Raw genomic sequence first — 15,598 nt, 5'->3', positions numbered from 1 at the left:
CCGGTAAGACTGGCTCTGCTGAAACCCAGAGCCGGAGCCCCATGGCTGAAGCCAAGGGAGCCTCCTCTGGAGCCCCTGGGCACTGAGGGGGCACAATCTCAAAGGAAGGACATGTGAGCACTCCCCGTGTCTCCTCTGCCCAGCTATTCCCCAGCCCTCAGCCCAGGTGACACGCAATCCCCACCCCACATTACCTGAGAGGGGGGCTCCATCCTTTCCCCCTGCACTCCCCCCTCCCGGCACATTCAGCTGCTTTCCCTAGCAGCCAGTCCTGGGCAGGGAGTGGATGGAGCCGCTTCTCATGACGGCTGAAGCTGGCTGCTCCGGTTTGCTGCTCTAGAGCCTGGCTGGGGAGGTGGCGGTGGGCTGCTCCCCTCTGAGGCTGGCTACCGGGCACAGGGTCCGACCATGCCAAGGGCAAAAGAGTGTGAGGGGGGTTCTGGCTTTCTCAGCCCCTATCACCAGCAGTCAGGCCCCCACCTCCTCCCCAGCCTGGGTCTCTCCATTCTCCCGCTGCGACAAAGTGGGAATAGGAAGCCAATGCCTGCCTCAGTTTCCCTCATATGCTGCATGGTTACTTAGTGGATGGAAAGGGATTGTTTGGGCTAAGACACGGGGGTGAACAGTGCTTAGCTGCCTGGGGTCCTTAGGTCTCATGTCGATTGAGCTCTGGCAGATCCAATTGCCCGGATGTGGACACTCAGCAACTGACTTCCCTGCTGCTCAGCGGCAGGGGGAGGGGGGGGCAGAGCTGCATGTGCCCCAGCACGGGAGCAAAGGACTTGTGGGGGTATGAGATGAGGAGTCGGGGGGCTGCTCAGAGGGAAACCTGATTGAGGAGGTCCGAGGGAGTGACACAGGGAGACAGCTACGGACTCCGGCTAACTAGAATGGACTCTGTTTATTTCTCTGTGCTAATCCCGGTCATCCTGTGCCGTGCTGCGGTCAGCTAATAGCCCAGAGGTGAGCAAACTCTGGCTCACGGGCCACATCCGGCCCACAGGACCCTCTTACCTGGCCCCTGAGCTCCTGCCCTCCCCTGCTGTTTCCCCTCCCCTGCAGCCTCAGCTCCCCCCATCGCCAGTGCAACGGCTGCAAGATCTTGCCGGACAGCGCAGCTGCAGATCTGCAGCCTGACCCAGTGGTCCACGCTGAGCAGTGGCGTGGCTGCCTGTCCTGGCGCTCTGAGCAGCGCGGCTGTAGCACCACCAGCCACCGGCGCTCCAGGCAGCACGGTAAGGGGGCAGGGGAGTTCGGGGGTGAGGGTGTAGATGGGGGTCAGGATGGTCAGAGGGCAGGGAACAGGGGGTCAGGAGTCCCCAGGGCACTCAGGAAGGAAGGGGGATTGGATGGGGTAGCAGGGGGCAGTCAGAGGCAGGGGCTCTGGGGCCGGTCAGGGGATAGGGAGAAGGGGTGGTTGGATGGGGCAGGGATCCCAGGAGGGCAGTCAGGAATGAGAGGAGGGGTGGATGGTGCAGCGGGGGTCAGTCAGGGGTGGGAGGTCTGGAGGGTGGTCAGGGGACAGGGAGCGAAGGGAGGCCAATGGGGCAGGAGTCCTGGGGGGGGCATCAGGGAACAGGGGTGGTTGGATGGGGCAGGAGTCCTGGGGAGACAGTCAGGAATGAGGGGGGGTTAGATGGGGCAGTGGGGTGCAGTCAGGGACAGGGGTTCTGAGGGCGGTCAGGGGACAGGGAGCAGAGGGGATTGGATGGGGCAGGAGTCACGGGGGGGCCATCAGGGGGCAAGAATCAGGGGATCAGATATGGGGCAATTCTGGAAACCCAATATGGCCCTCAGGCCATAAAGTTTGCCCGCCCTGTAACAGACCCTCCTCTTTGCCAGCAAGGGCTGAGTGCCACTGACAATGCATGCGGAGGCGTACTGGTCCCTAAGACTGTACGAGTCTCCCTCAGGGGGTCTGTCTCAGTGGGACTCCTTGAGCGGCTCTCGCGGGGCGGAGCAGGGGTGCTGACGGCTCAGAGGCCCCAGCCTAATGAGGTGATGAAGCTGCGTGGCTGACCCTGGTGGAAGAGTGGGACCCGCTATGGGATCTGGCCCACTAGAAGGGGTCCTCTCAGGGACTGCTCCAAAGCTGTGACCACGGCACCGGTGCTGGGGATCCATGACACCTCCCCTGCCCACTTCCCAGGGGTGGGGGCCTTCCTCCCTGCTCTCCCTTCATGCCTGGCACCACAGATACTCTCCCGTCAAGAGAGGGCCTCATCTGACTGTCCCACAGTCTGCACATAACATAGCTGGGGTGGCCAACTTTGTACTATTTAAAAATAGGACCCTCCAGCAGGAGTGCCAGAACCTTTCCCGATGCCCCGCCTCTTCCCCCAGAAGCCCCACCCCAGGCCCTTGCCCCACCCCTTGCCCCAAAGCCCCGCCCCCTTAAATCCTCTTCCTCCCTCTCCCTGTCACATGCTGCTTTTCCCCCTCCTGCCCAGGTCGGGAGGGACTAGCCCGCGGAGCCAGGGTTGGGCCCTGCAGCTGCCCGACGCAGGTAGGAGGCAGCCCCCGGCTGAGTAGGGGGTGGGTTGGGTGATGACCTGGTGCTTCCGCATCTCCCCAGCCTGCAGTAACAAGACTTTTGCTGTCCAGTCAGTAGATTTGACCGAACACTGTCAAGTATCCTTTTCTACTGGACTTTCCGGTCGAAAACTGGGCTCATGGCCACCCTAAATAATAGACCTATTTCCTAAAACAGGGCTTCTCAAACTGGGGGGTCAGGATCCCTCAGGGGGTCATGGGGTTATTACATGAGGGGTCGCAAGCTGTCAGCCTCCCCCTCAAACCCCACTTTGCCTCCAGCATTTATAATGGTGTAAAATATATTAAAAGGTGTTTTTAATTTATAAGGGGGGGTCGCACTCAGAGGCTTGCTGTGTGAAAGGGGTCCCCGGTGCAAAAGTTTGAGAACCACTGGCTTTATGTAGTATTGTACTAGCTGCAAATGTTCCTCTCAGAATGAGGACAAGACCCCAAAGCTCAAAGTATTAACTTCGTTTTTACATCCCCCCGAGAACGAGAGATTACATTTAAAAACCATATCGTTCAAAACAGCCACCACCACCAAAAACACGCAGGTCCAAACATGACACCAGGGACAGCAAACAGAAAGGGGGCATGGAGACCTGCCCAAATTACACAATCGAGTTATCACTCCTCTGGATGTCACTATCCTTACCCCACTCACTGCCCCCTGACAACCTCACTATTCGCAGGGGAGCTGGGCCAAGAAGTTTTTTGAGGGATTCCCGTGCCTAATCCACTCAAAGCAGCCGGGAGGCAACAGGGTGAGGGGAGAGAGAGCCCTCCCCCACATCCCCAGGATGCACGTTTTTCATATTTATCACACATGTACTAGCCGGAGGCTGATACAGGAGATAAAAGCCCCCAGAAGAGTCCAAGGACAGCCGGAATCCCAAAACCCACTGCATTAAAAAAAATGATAAAACAATAGACAGTAGAACCCCAGAGTTACGAACTGACCGGTCAACCACACACCTCATTTGGAACCGAAAGTACACAATCAGGCAGAAGCAGAGACACTATATATATACATGTTAAATGTAAACTAAAAAAATAAAGGGAAAGTTTTTTTTAAAGAAAAAGATCTGACAAGGTGAGGAAACTGTTTCTGTGCTTCTTTCATTTAAATTAAGACGGTTAAAAGTAGCATTTCTCTCCTACATAGTAATGTTTCAAAGCTGTGTTACATTAGTTGTAAACTTTTGAGAGAACAACCATGACGTTTTAGACATTTCAGACTTGTGAACAACCTCCATTCCTGAGGGGTTCATAGCTCTGAGGTTCTACTGTATAACACATAAAAGGAAGAGGAAGTTGATAGAAAAGAATATGAGTCAGAGGCTGGAATTGTAGAACATTAATAAGGGAAGCAGAAGGATACAAGCAGCATATGGCACCTGTGGTCAGCATAGTGAAACACAACATGAAGCAGTTTTTTTAAAAACAAGAAGAATCCTAACCATGAGATGGGCCCATTACTAGAGGGAAATGCTAAAATATCAATAATAATGCAGAAAAAGCAAAAAGCGTTCAATATATATTTCTGTTCTGTATTTGGGGAAAAACAAACAGATGATGCAGTCACATCATATGATGATGGAGACACTCTGTCCATTCCACTAGTAACTCAGGAGGAGGTGAAACAGCAGCTACCATAGTTAGACATTTTAAAATCAGCAGGTCCAGTTAACTTGTCTGCAAGAGTTTTAAAAGAGCTGGCTGAGGTGCTCGCTGGACCAATAATGTCCATTTTCAGCAGGTCTTGGATACTGAGGAGTTCCAAGACTGGAGGAACGTTAGTGCTGTGCCAATATTTAGAAAGAGTGAAAGTCCAAGTAATTATAGGTCTGTCACTCTGACATTGATAACATGCAGGCTAACGAAGTAGCTGATATTGGATTTGATTAATTAATACCAATCAACATAGATTTAGGGGCAATAGATCCTATCAGACTAATTGGATATCTTTTTTTGCGGAGATTAAATGTTTGGTCAATAAAGGTAATAGTGTTGATCTGCAGACTTTGGTAAGATATTTGACTTAGTACACACGATACTTTGATTAAACTAGGATAGGGGTCAGCAACCTTTCAGAAGTGCTGTGCCAAGTCTTCATTTATTCACACTAATTTAAGGTTTCGTGTGCCCAGTCATACATTTTAACGTTTTTAGAAGGTCTCTTTCTGTAAGTCTATAATACATAACTAAACCATTGTTGTATGTAAAGTAAATAAGGTTTTTTAAACGTTTAAGAAGCTTCATTTAAAATTAAATTAAAATGCAGAGGCCCCCGGACCAGTGCCCAGGACCCAGGCAGTGTGAGTGCCACTGAAAATCAGCTCTCGTGCCGCCTTCGGCACGCGTGCCATAGGTTGCCTACCCCTGAACCAGGACAATACACAATTAACACGACACACAGTAAATGGATACAAAAATGACTAACTGAGAGGTCTCAAAAAATAATGGAGAACCACGGTCAAGCGGATGTGTTTCTAGTGGGGTCCCCCAGGGATCGATTCATGACCCTACACTATTTATCATTTTTATCAGTGACCTGTCAGAAAACATAAAATCCTCACTAATAAATTGCCAGACCACACAAAGTTCGGATAGGGGCAAATAATGAAGTGGGTCAGGAAAGTCAGGCTCCAGCTCTGCGGTCTGGGAAGTTTTTCCAGCCCTGGATAGGTGAGTTATTTCCTCTTCCACAAACAGGGAACAGCCCGACCCCTAGGAGTCTGTTCCTAGAAACTATGCCCCACCTTAAACTAGGTCTGGCAGATTTTTCGCACCAGCGCTCTCCCCTTCTCCCCACTGTGTATTTCCTGCCCTCCTCCCACCTCCAGCAGCTCTCGTTGTCCTGTGCGTTTACTGCCTCTCTTCTTCTGTCTGCAACCTCCCCTGCCCCACCTCTTCCCCTGAGGCCCCTCTCCTGCCCCACCTCTTCCCCTGAGGCCCCTCCCCTGCCCTGCCTCTTCCCTCTGAGGCTTCACCCCCCATTCACTCCTCTTCCCTCCTTCCTCCCATCGCTTGCTGCTTTTCCCCTCCCATCTCCCCGCCCGGGTCAGGAGAAACTCGGCTGCAGAGCCAGGACTGGGAGCTGCAGCTGCCCAACGCCGGTCAGAGGCGGCCCCACCTCCCCTACCCACAGTAACCGGACATTGGGTGTGCGGTCAGTAGATCTGACCGGACACTGTTAGGTCCCCATTTTAACCAGACTTCCTGATTGAAAACCGGGCCCCTGGCCACCTAGATCTGGAGTGCAATGGGAATGCTCTTCTGCAGCTGTAAAGGTAAGACGAGCAACTGGAGAGATTTCACACGGAGCTTTTTCCTATTTCCCTCCCTGATTCCACCGTGGGCTTTTCCTCCTACAGTCAGACCATCAAGACTCTGCCTCCCCGGGAAACAGGCAGGCCATGTCTACACGACACGGTTTTGTCAAGAAAAGCCAGGAGGAATCCCACAATGCCATCTGGGGTGTCACCAGTTTACAAGGTTGTTTGATGCCTCAGCCTTTTCCCCATCTCTCTTGGGAGCACCCCTTTAGCAGGCAGAAGAGAGAATTAAAGAGACCCGGTACCTCTCGGTACCAGGTAGCGTCTACAAATACCCAACTGCGTAGGGCATGACACTGGGGGCACCAAATTGCCCCGAATGTCGTGGTGCCCTATTCAGCTGCTTGCTTTGTATGCGGCGGCTAGCCCCATCCCCCAGCTGCCCCCCCTGTGAGTTCCTAAGGGGGTGTGGGGCCCAGGACAACTCCCTCTGCCCCTGCCCTGCCTCTTCTCACTGTGTCGCTCCGCTTCCTGCTGCCGGTGAGAGTGGGGGGGAGGCGGACCCACTTCCCCCAAGCCTCCTCCCCTGAGCGACACAGCTGGGGCAGGGGGAGCGGAACAGGCTGGGGCCAGGTCATTCCACTTCCTGCTCCCTACCACCCCACTAATCCCTGGGGTCCACGAGCCTTGAGTGCAGCCCAGCCCCTCCGCGCTGCGGGGGGGGGGGAACAGGTGCTCAGGCTGCGTAGGGCACCTGCCCCAGTGATGCCAAAATAGCTTCCTGTTTTAGGGGGCCCCTGGGAGGGATTTTATACCAGGGGCCAACAGGCGGTAAAGAGGGAAAATGTGAGTGAATTTCGTAGCAGGATTTGATAAGCAGAGAGAAAAGGGGCGACAGGCACTGGACTTTTATAGCAATGGTCAAGAATTTAGGGAAAGGCCCAAATCTGTGGAGATTTTAGACTCATATTTGATCATTAGAAAGACGGGGAAATCTCAGGGAATGTTAACTGAAATCGTAGGATTGGAAGGGATCTCAAGTCCAGTCCCCTGCATGCAAGGCAGGACTATGTATTATCTAGACCGTCCCTGACAAGTGTTTGTCCAACCTGCTCTTGGCAGAGATTCCACAGCCCCCCAGGTAATTTATTCCAGCGCTTAGCCAGCCAGACAGCTAGGAAGTTTTTCCTAATGTCCAACCTAAACTGCCCTGGCTGCAATTTAAGCCCGTTGCTTCTTGTCCTATCCTCAGAGGTTAAGAAGAACAACGTGAGTAACATGACTGGGGGGGGGAAAGCAGGGTGAGATGTTAGGGTATTTTATATCAAACTTTGAGAATTGGGGAGAAAATAGGTCAAAAAATGAAATATTTGATCATACAAGAGAAAAAAAGCCAAGATCTGAAGAGAAGATCTGAGCAATCTAAAGACGGTCAGTCATGCAGACTCCACCACAACCAGTGGTAAATTGTTCCAAGGTTCACCAGTGACTCTCACTGTTCCAGATTTACCTCTTCTTTCGAGGTTTTGTGTCACTGTTAAATAACTGAGGGGGGGGGGGGGGGACATTAGAAGGGATGGTGTAGGAAAGTGAAATAGACTCGCGGACAGGAATAGTCCCCCCACCACCACCTCCAGAAGCTTTTGGGATGTTGCTTTAAGAGGGCAAGTGATGGGTTGTGGGGCAGGCAGGAAGGTGGGCAGGTAACTGGTAGGCCATTGTGGGGACAGTACCTGGGGCTGAGGAACCTCGAACTGGGCAGCCCCCTCATTACCCCTTCCATGCCTTCTTGCTGGCAGAGAATGGCTGCCCCAATCCACCCCAGAAGCAGCCGAGTCTCCGGGATCCTCCAAGCTGCACCTGCTGGCCCCCTTCCCATTTGGGGAGCGACTCAGGGGCCACCATTTCCCATCTAAACAAGGACAATTTTCGGCAGGTCAAAGGAGTGGGAGAATACCCCACATCGGAGGAGATTTTAAAGGGACATTGAAGAATTAAGAGACAAAATGGGGCAAGATCAGAGGAGGAGATTAGAGACAGAGGAAAATAATTTGAGAGAAAAGCGGAGATGGGGGGCAGGGGGACCTGCAGGGATTTTATATTCATAGGTGATCATTAGGGAGAATTTTATCTGCATTTGAGGGACAAGTGGCAGAACCAGGGCAGATTTCATTAGCCCCCTAACCTCTCTGCCCCTGGAGAGTCCTGGCTACACAGAGAGAGTCCGATCCACCACCTTTCACACTGTCTTTGACTCCCCTCCCTCTCTGCCTTGTTTTCCACACCCTAGCCTCGCCTGGCCCACCTCCCCCTCCACACACACACAGGGAAAATCCCTTTTCTTTCCTCCACTGAATCTCCCCCGTTTTGCTCCTGGGGCAGCAAATTCAGTCAAAGCACCGACCAGCCCAGTCTCATGAACAAGGGAGAAAATTCTCAGGGGCTGCCAGATCTGAGGCTCCCAACCCCACTGGGGCAGAGACTCACTTTCCTCCCCGTCCCCAGCACACACCCCTTCTCCCCCTCAATTACCTGCTGTCTCCAGCTCAGGGGGTGGTGTCCGCAGAGCCCAGGGCTGCCCTCGGTGGGCTGATTCCAGTCGGAGAAAGTCTCCCCCCTTTAATGAAGGGCTCTCCCACTGCACAGACCCCACCGGGGAAGCAGCAGCTGCTGCATCTTGCATCTTTCCAAAGTACCCACGCCCAGAAGCTGCCCAGGGCTGCTTCTTTGTTCTCCCGGCTTCCTTCCTGCCAGCACCCCCCTGCTCCTAGCTATTCCAGCCCCTTCCTGTCTCCTTCCAGACCAACCCGGGCTGCAGCCTGTCACACACTCCCTGGGACAGGGGGAGTTCTCTGGAGGGAACTGCTAACCCTCCTCTCTGCTGCTCCTCCTCCTCCACATTCGCTGTATTTATACACACAGAGGTTCTGGCTCCTGTTAGCCCCGATCCCGCCCCAGGAGGGTGAACGCGCCCCCCCTGGAACAGGAAAGTGACTCTTGTCTACACTACAAAATTAGGTCGACTTAATTCAGATTCGCTTCCAGACCCCACAGTAATTCAATCCGCTGTTGGTGTCCGGGCGCGACCCTCCTTCTGCCGGTGATGGGCTGCTCATCAGCAGCATTTGCACCCTCCGAAGTGGGGTGCTGACACACCTCTGAAGGAGAAAAGTTGTGTCGTTCAGTTTCCAGTGTAGAGGAAGCCTCAGGCTCTTTATCTTCCCCGAGGCCGGGAGGCCGCAGGTGAGTAGGGAGGGAGAGCATCAAGAAAGGAAAGGCTTGGTTTGACCTTCATGTTTTTCATTAGGTTCAAATTGATGGTGATGATGCAGGGACGTGCCTGTCTCTGCCCGTTCCTGCCCCTGTCTGAGGCTTTGTCTACACCGGCTAGTGAAAGACAAAACTGTTGTCTTTCAGAGGTGTGAAAAAACACACACACGCCCTGAAAGACAGAAGTTTTATCGAGGGAAAGCGTCGGTGTGAACTGCTCCTGCCGACAATGCAAACGCCGCTCATTAGGGGTGGAAGATTTTTTCCTGCCTACAAACGCATCTTTTAACATCCTAGCTGTAGCACGGCACCAGTGTGTCGTTAAAAGCTGCGCAGTGTAGACAAAACCTCAGTCATGAAATGGAGAAAAATATTTGTTTTCCTCTACTGGGAAACGAGCTCACTGGGGAAAAAAACAAAGAAATGGGAATTTTCAGTGTTGTGTGTGTCATGCGTAATGAAATTCCCAACTCTTTCCTGGGAGTCTAGTGCAGCAGTTTTCAATCAGAAGCATAAGAACATAAGAACGGCCAGACTGGGTCAGACCAAAGGTCCATCCAGCCCAGTATCCTGTCTACCGATAGCGGCCAATGCCAGGTGCCCCAGAGGGAGTGAACCTAACAGGTAATGATCAAGTGATCTCTCTCCTGCCATCCATCTCCACCCTCTGACAAACAGAGGCCGAGGACACCATTCCTTACCAGCCTGGCTACTAGCCGTTAATGGACTGAACCTCCATGAATTTATCCAGTTCTCTTTTAAACCCTATTATAGTCCCAACCTTCACAACCTCCTCTGGCAAGGAGTTCCACAAGTTAACTGTGCACTGTGTGAAGAAGAACTTCCTTTCATTTGCTTTAAATCTGCTACCCATTCATTTCATTTGGTGACCCCTAGTTCTTGTACCCAGAGGTCTTCCAGGGGGTAACATCAATTCATCTAGACATTTGCCAGGTTTAACCACAGGCTACATAAAAAGTGCTAGCGAAATCAGCACAAACTAAAATTTCATACAGACCAGGACTTGTTTATACTGCTCTGTAGTCTATACACTGAAATGGAAGCTAGGTCCATGGAAGACAGGTCCATCAGTGGCTACTAGCAAGGCTGGGCAGGGATGGTGTCCCCAGCCTCTGTTTGCCAGAAGCTGGGAATGGGTGACAGGGGATGGATCACTTGATGATAACCTGTTCTGTTCATTCCCTTTGGGGAAGTTGGCATTGGCCACTGTCGGAAGACAGGATACTGGGCGGGATGGACCTTTGGTTTGACCCAGTATGGGCCGTTCTTATGTTCTTATGTTGTGTTCTTATGTTCTTAAGCACAATAGTTATATTCCAATTGATTTATTTTGCAATGATATGGTAAAAATGACACCGTCAGCCATATTCTAGTCATAACGTGCTGGGGCACTTTTGTGTTTCAATGTCTGATTTTGTAAACAAGTCGTTTTTAAGTGGGGTGAAACTGGGGTAGGTAAGACAGTTCCGACACCGGGAAGGGGGTACAGTCATCTGGAGAGGTTGAGAGCCAATGATGCAGCAGTGGGGATTTGCTGCTCTGTTTCTCTAGCCTGTGTTTGATTCCTGGAAGACAAAGGCTTTTCCCTACCTAGGCTGGGCTTTCCTGAAATTAAAGGAACTGGAATCTCACAAGAACTCCCCACGCAGAAGTTTCTCCCCTGCCTGATTGCGGGTACGCATGTCACGGGGCAACTCTGCCCCTTGGAGAGGGAACATATCTGGCTTCAAGACTGAGCTTGATAAGCTTATGGAAGGGATGGTATGATGGGAGAGCCTAATTTTGGCAAATAATTAGTCTTTGACTACTAGCGGTAAATATACCCAATGGCCTGTGATGGGATATTAGTGGGGCGGGAGTTGAGTTACTGCAGAGAATTCTTTCCTGGGTGCTGGCTGGTGAGTCTTGCCCACATGCTGAGGGTTTAGCCGATCGCCATATCTGGGGTCGGAAAGGAATTTTCCCCCAGGGCAGATTGGCAGAAGCCCTGGGGGGTCTTCGCCTTCCTCTGCAGCGTGGGGCACGGGTCACTTGCTGGAAGATTCTCTGCACCTTGGCATCTTTAAACCACGATTTGAGGACTTCAATAACTCAGACATAGGTTAGGGGTTTGTTACTCCCATACTAAGGCCATGTCTACACGTACAAGCTTCCAGTGACACCACTGTAAGGTCGCTCTGGCCACCGTGTTCAACATGATAAACCCAGCTCCACAAGCGGCAGAGCTGTGGGGATGGGAGAGCGTCTCCTGCCAACACGGCACTGTGCACCCAAGCGTTTATGCTGGCAAAACTTACATCGCTCGGGGGGGGTTCACACTCTTGAGTGACAAAAGTGTTGCCAACACCATGTCGCCATGGCATAAGAAAGGAGAGCTCCAGAGAGAAAAAGGAGAGAGAGAGAAAGCCAGACAGCTCCACATCTGCCGGTCTTGTGGGAACTGGATTAAATCTCTGCTTTGGATTCAGCCGGTATTATCTGGGACCATCAAGTACAGCAGCATGGGGGACTTTCAGAAGAGGGGCACCATGGCTAAAGCACCTGCCTAGTAAACAGGAGGTCCTGGGTGTAACTCCCCGTGATGCCTGGCTCTGCGTCCTTTGTCTCTTCTGCTCCCGTTTTCCTTTCTCCTTCCAGGAAACCAAAGACCCCTCCCTTGGCCAGGCTGGCAAAGGCTTGTAAAAGAAGAGACCTCTTTGTGGAGCAGCCTTGGAAAGAATCCAGCCAGGAGCTGATGAAAAGACGGCTGTGATGGGCATAGGCAAGGAGGTGGCTTTGACTGCAACAGGACGAGAGCCTGTGCCACGTGCCCTTGCGATTCGCTGGGGATGTCATCGTGCGGAGATCCCAAGAGTGCCACGTCTGCAGGGCTGGCAGGAAATGGAGCGTTACTCCCAGTTCACCTCACTTTCGATTGTCGTTGGGGAAGATGTGGAGCAGGGAGGAGAAAAGCCCCCCGAGGGTGGCACAGTGGCTAAGCTGACAGCAGGATCCGCCGGGTAAAGAAGAGATTCTGGATCCGGCTCCCAGGGTGCCTCGCCAAACGTGTCTCCTCTTCCTACTTTGTTGTCTATCTTTGGAAGAAACGGAAAAACCCACTGGATCTGCGGAAGACACTAGGCAGAGAACTAAGCACTCTGTGGCCACAGCTGGGGACAGAGGAGTCTCCGCCAAAGTCCTTTCCCACTAGCAGGGACCTCTCTGTGCACGGAGCTCCTGAGAGCTGGGTGTCTCCAGGGAGTGGAGAACTCTGTGTCGGCCGCTCTTTGGGTCTTTCCCAGTGAACATCTGCCGTGGTTGTTGCAAGGCCTCCAGAGAGTGGCCTTTCGGGAGAGCTGGCCGAAGAGCCTTCCCGGTAACCAGGAGATGCCGGCATGGCCGGCCAGTTGTTCCTCGCTGAGCCCAGCTTGTCTGTGCGGCTCCGTTTTTTGTCACTCTTCCTCGTAAGCCGACACACACAGCCCTTTACAAAGCAGCTACGCTGCCTACTCTGACCCCAGCCACAGGGACCCTATGGGAGCTGTCCCCAAAACTACCCCACCCAAACTCCAGAAACTTCCGAAGGTGAAGGAACAAATCCACCTAGCAACAATGACCCAGACACAACTCACGCCTACTCCTTCGCCCCGCTGCTAAGGGGTCTCTTAAAGAGATAGCTCCCTATTAGGCACATGGGTTACAAACGCAGAGTACAAACCACTATGTGACCTCGGCTGCCACTTTGAAAACTCTCTCTGTGCCCACCTGTGGCTTTCTGTGCCCAGGGAGCCGGACAGCTCCATGTCCGCCGGGCTTGCAGAAAATGGGTTAATTCTCTGCTTTGGAATTGGCCAGTTTCCTCTTGGACCACCAAGTGGGGCAGTTTAGGAGGGCTTTGTGAAGGGAGGCACCGTGGCTAAGCAGGCTATGAAAAGGCGGCCATGACGGGCATTGGCAAGGAGGTGGCTTTGACTGCAGTTGCTGCGGGACAAGAGCTGATGCTGTGTGCCCTAGCAATTCGCTGGGGATGTCAAGGTGCAGAGATCCTGATATTCAGTGGAGAACAGCCATGTAATGCATTGCCCACCTCCCAGGAGAATAGACTCATAGATTCATAGACTTTAGGGTCAGAAGGGACCAATGTGATCATCTAGTCTGACCCCCTGCACAAAGCAGGCCACAGAACCCTACCCATCCACTTCTATAACAAACCCCTAACCTATGTCCGAGTTATTGAAGTCTTCAAATTGAGGTTTGAAGACCTCAAGCTGCAGAGAATCCACCAGCAAGTGACCCGTGCCCCATGCTGCAGAGGAAGGCGAAAAACCTCCAGGACCTCTGCCAATCTGCCCCGGAGGAAAATTCCTTCCTGACCCCAAATATGGCGATCAGCTAAACCCTGAGCATGTGGGCAAGACTCATCAGCCAGCACTCAGGAAAGAATTCTCTGCAGTAACTCAGATCCCATCCCATCCAGCATCCCATCACAGACCACTGGGCATACTTATCTGCTGATAATCAAAGATCAATTGCCAAAATTAAGCTATCCCATCATACCATCCCTTTGATAAATTTATCAATCTTAGTCTTAAAGCCAGATATGTCTTTTGCCCCCACTACTCCCCTTGGAAGGCTGGTCCAGAACTTCACTCCTCTGATGGTTAGAAACCTTCGTCTAATTTCAAGTCTAAACTTCCTAGTGTCCAGTTTATATCCATTTGTTCTTGAGTCCACATTGGTACTAATCTTAAATAATTCCTCTCCCTCCCTAATATTAATCCCTCTGATATATTTATAAAGAGCAAGCATATCCCCCCTCAGCCTTCTTTCGGCTAGGCTAAACAAGCCAAGCTCTTTGAGTCTCCTTTCATAAGAAAGGTTTTCCATTCCTCGGATCATCCTAGTAGCCCATCTCTGAACCTGTTCCAGTTTGAATTCATCCTGAATACCCTGATCATCCAAGCTGTCCAGTCATTCCTGCCCTTTTCTGGACCAGTAAACAGGGCTTCATTTGTGCCTGGCACCTCTGGGCCTGGCAGTTCAGAGCCCTGGCACCTCTGGGCCTGGCCATTCCTAGCCCTGGCACCTCTGGGCCTGGCTGTTCCAAGCCCCGGCACCTCCGGGCCTGGCCGTTCAGAGCCCTGGCACCTACAGGCCTGGCTGTTCAGAGCCCTGGCACCTACGGGCCTGGCCGTTCCTAGCCCTGGCACCTCTGGACTTGGCACATCAGTTAGGAAAGTAAAAAATTGCTTGAGTCCCGGCACCTCTTCCATTACAAATGAATCCCGGCCAATAAGTAACACTGGGCATGTGGCACAGACGCTGTTCACCAGAGCTCAGCATCTCAGAGCTGCCCCAGTCGTGGAGGTGATTCGATCCCAGATGGGTGAGGTCTCCCGGATGGCATGGTGTCCCTCTCTGCCTTCCCCAGAGATCCTAGTCCGACGTTCCTTCCAGGGGTCCTGCTGGTTCTTTACCTTTTCTTTATGGCACATGCAGACTCAGGGAAAGGATGGGTCTGGAAGTCAGTGCTCCTGGGGTCTCAAATTGTGGGGTCACAACCCCTCGGGGGGGGTCACAAGGTTATTATGTGAGGGCTGCAAGCACACGCCTCCCACCTAGCTAGCAAGTCTGGTTGCAGGCTCCCAGGGATTAATTAACGCCTGCTCTGTGGCCCTGCGGTGACATGAGGTTTGGGGAGGCTTAGCCTCCATCAGCCTCCATTACGTATTGCCAGTGGGGGAGCTCTGTAATGAATATTCCCTTGACCAGTATTGATGTGATGCTCAGGGCTTGTCTAGGCTAGGAAAAGTGATGGAGATTTGGTGAGGTCAAGGGGAAAGCGAACCTCATTCTCTGTCCCAACGTTTATATCTGCACCGGAACTATATGTGTGTGTTTACATCAGGATAGCTCCCTTCAGCAGCAAACTCCATGTACAATCTGAGTGGAGACAAGGGACAGGTCGTTTTCACCTCACTGGAGCTAGCTGTGGTCAAACATATCTCCCTCACCTGGGGGGATGAGCCTTCCTGGCAGGACAGACACACGCTCCAGTTCCTCATAAGACCACAGAGTGGACAGAAAGCATCATGGCATTCGCCTCCCCAAAAATGAGCTGCAAATGGCAGAAGCAAGAAACTCACCTGCAGGAGATGAGAAACCACAATTCAGGCAGTGGCGCAAAGCGCTTGACAGGGTACAACGTGGGAATGAGATGTGTATTTAAAAATAAATAAATAAATAAATAAAAGAACACTTTAGCCCAGCCTTAGTCAAGACATTTGTGGCATTATCCCATGTGTATTCCCTGAGGAGTGACAGGGCCTGAGCTTCAACTGAAGCTTTTCCCGCACTTGGCGCAGGTGTAGGGTGTCTCGCCGGTGTGGATTCTCTGGTGCGTGATCAGGTTTAAGCTCCACTGGAAGCTTTTCCCACACCTGGCACAGGTGTAGGGCGTCTCGCCGGTGTGGATGGTCTGATGACGAATGAAGGTCGAGCTCCGACTGAAGTGT

At 52.3% G+C, this 15,598-nt stretch overlaps 1 long non-coding RNA gene across 1 annotated transcript; it reads left to right on the top strand.

The window, feature by feature from the left end:
• Positions 1-5,536: 5,536 nt before the first annotated feature.
• Positions 5,537-15,596, top strand: LOC127036794 (uncharacterized). The gene is made up of 3 exons (XR_007770227.1): positions 5,537-5,828; positions 11,742-15,448; positions 15,533-15,596. It is a non-coding gene; the product is annotated as an uncharacterized LOC127036794 (long non-coding RNA).
• The last annotated feature ends 2 nt before the right edge of the window (positions 15,597-15,598 follow it).

The sequence above is a fragment of the Gopherus flavomarginatus genome, chromosome 18 (genome assembly GCF_025201925.1).
Source record: "Gopherus flavomarginatus isolate rGopFla2 chromosome 18, rGopFla2.mat.asm, whole genome shotgun sequence".
NCBI classification, from domain to species: domain Eukaryota; kingdom Metazoa; phylum Chordata; order Testudines; family Testudinidae; genus Gopherus; species Gopherus flavomarginatus.
Note: the sequence above shows the minus strand (reverse complement) of the source record. Positions and strands in the feature narration are given on the sequence as shown.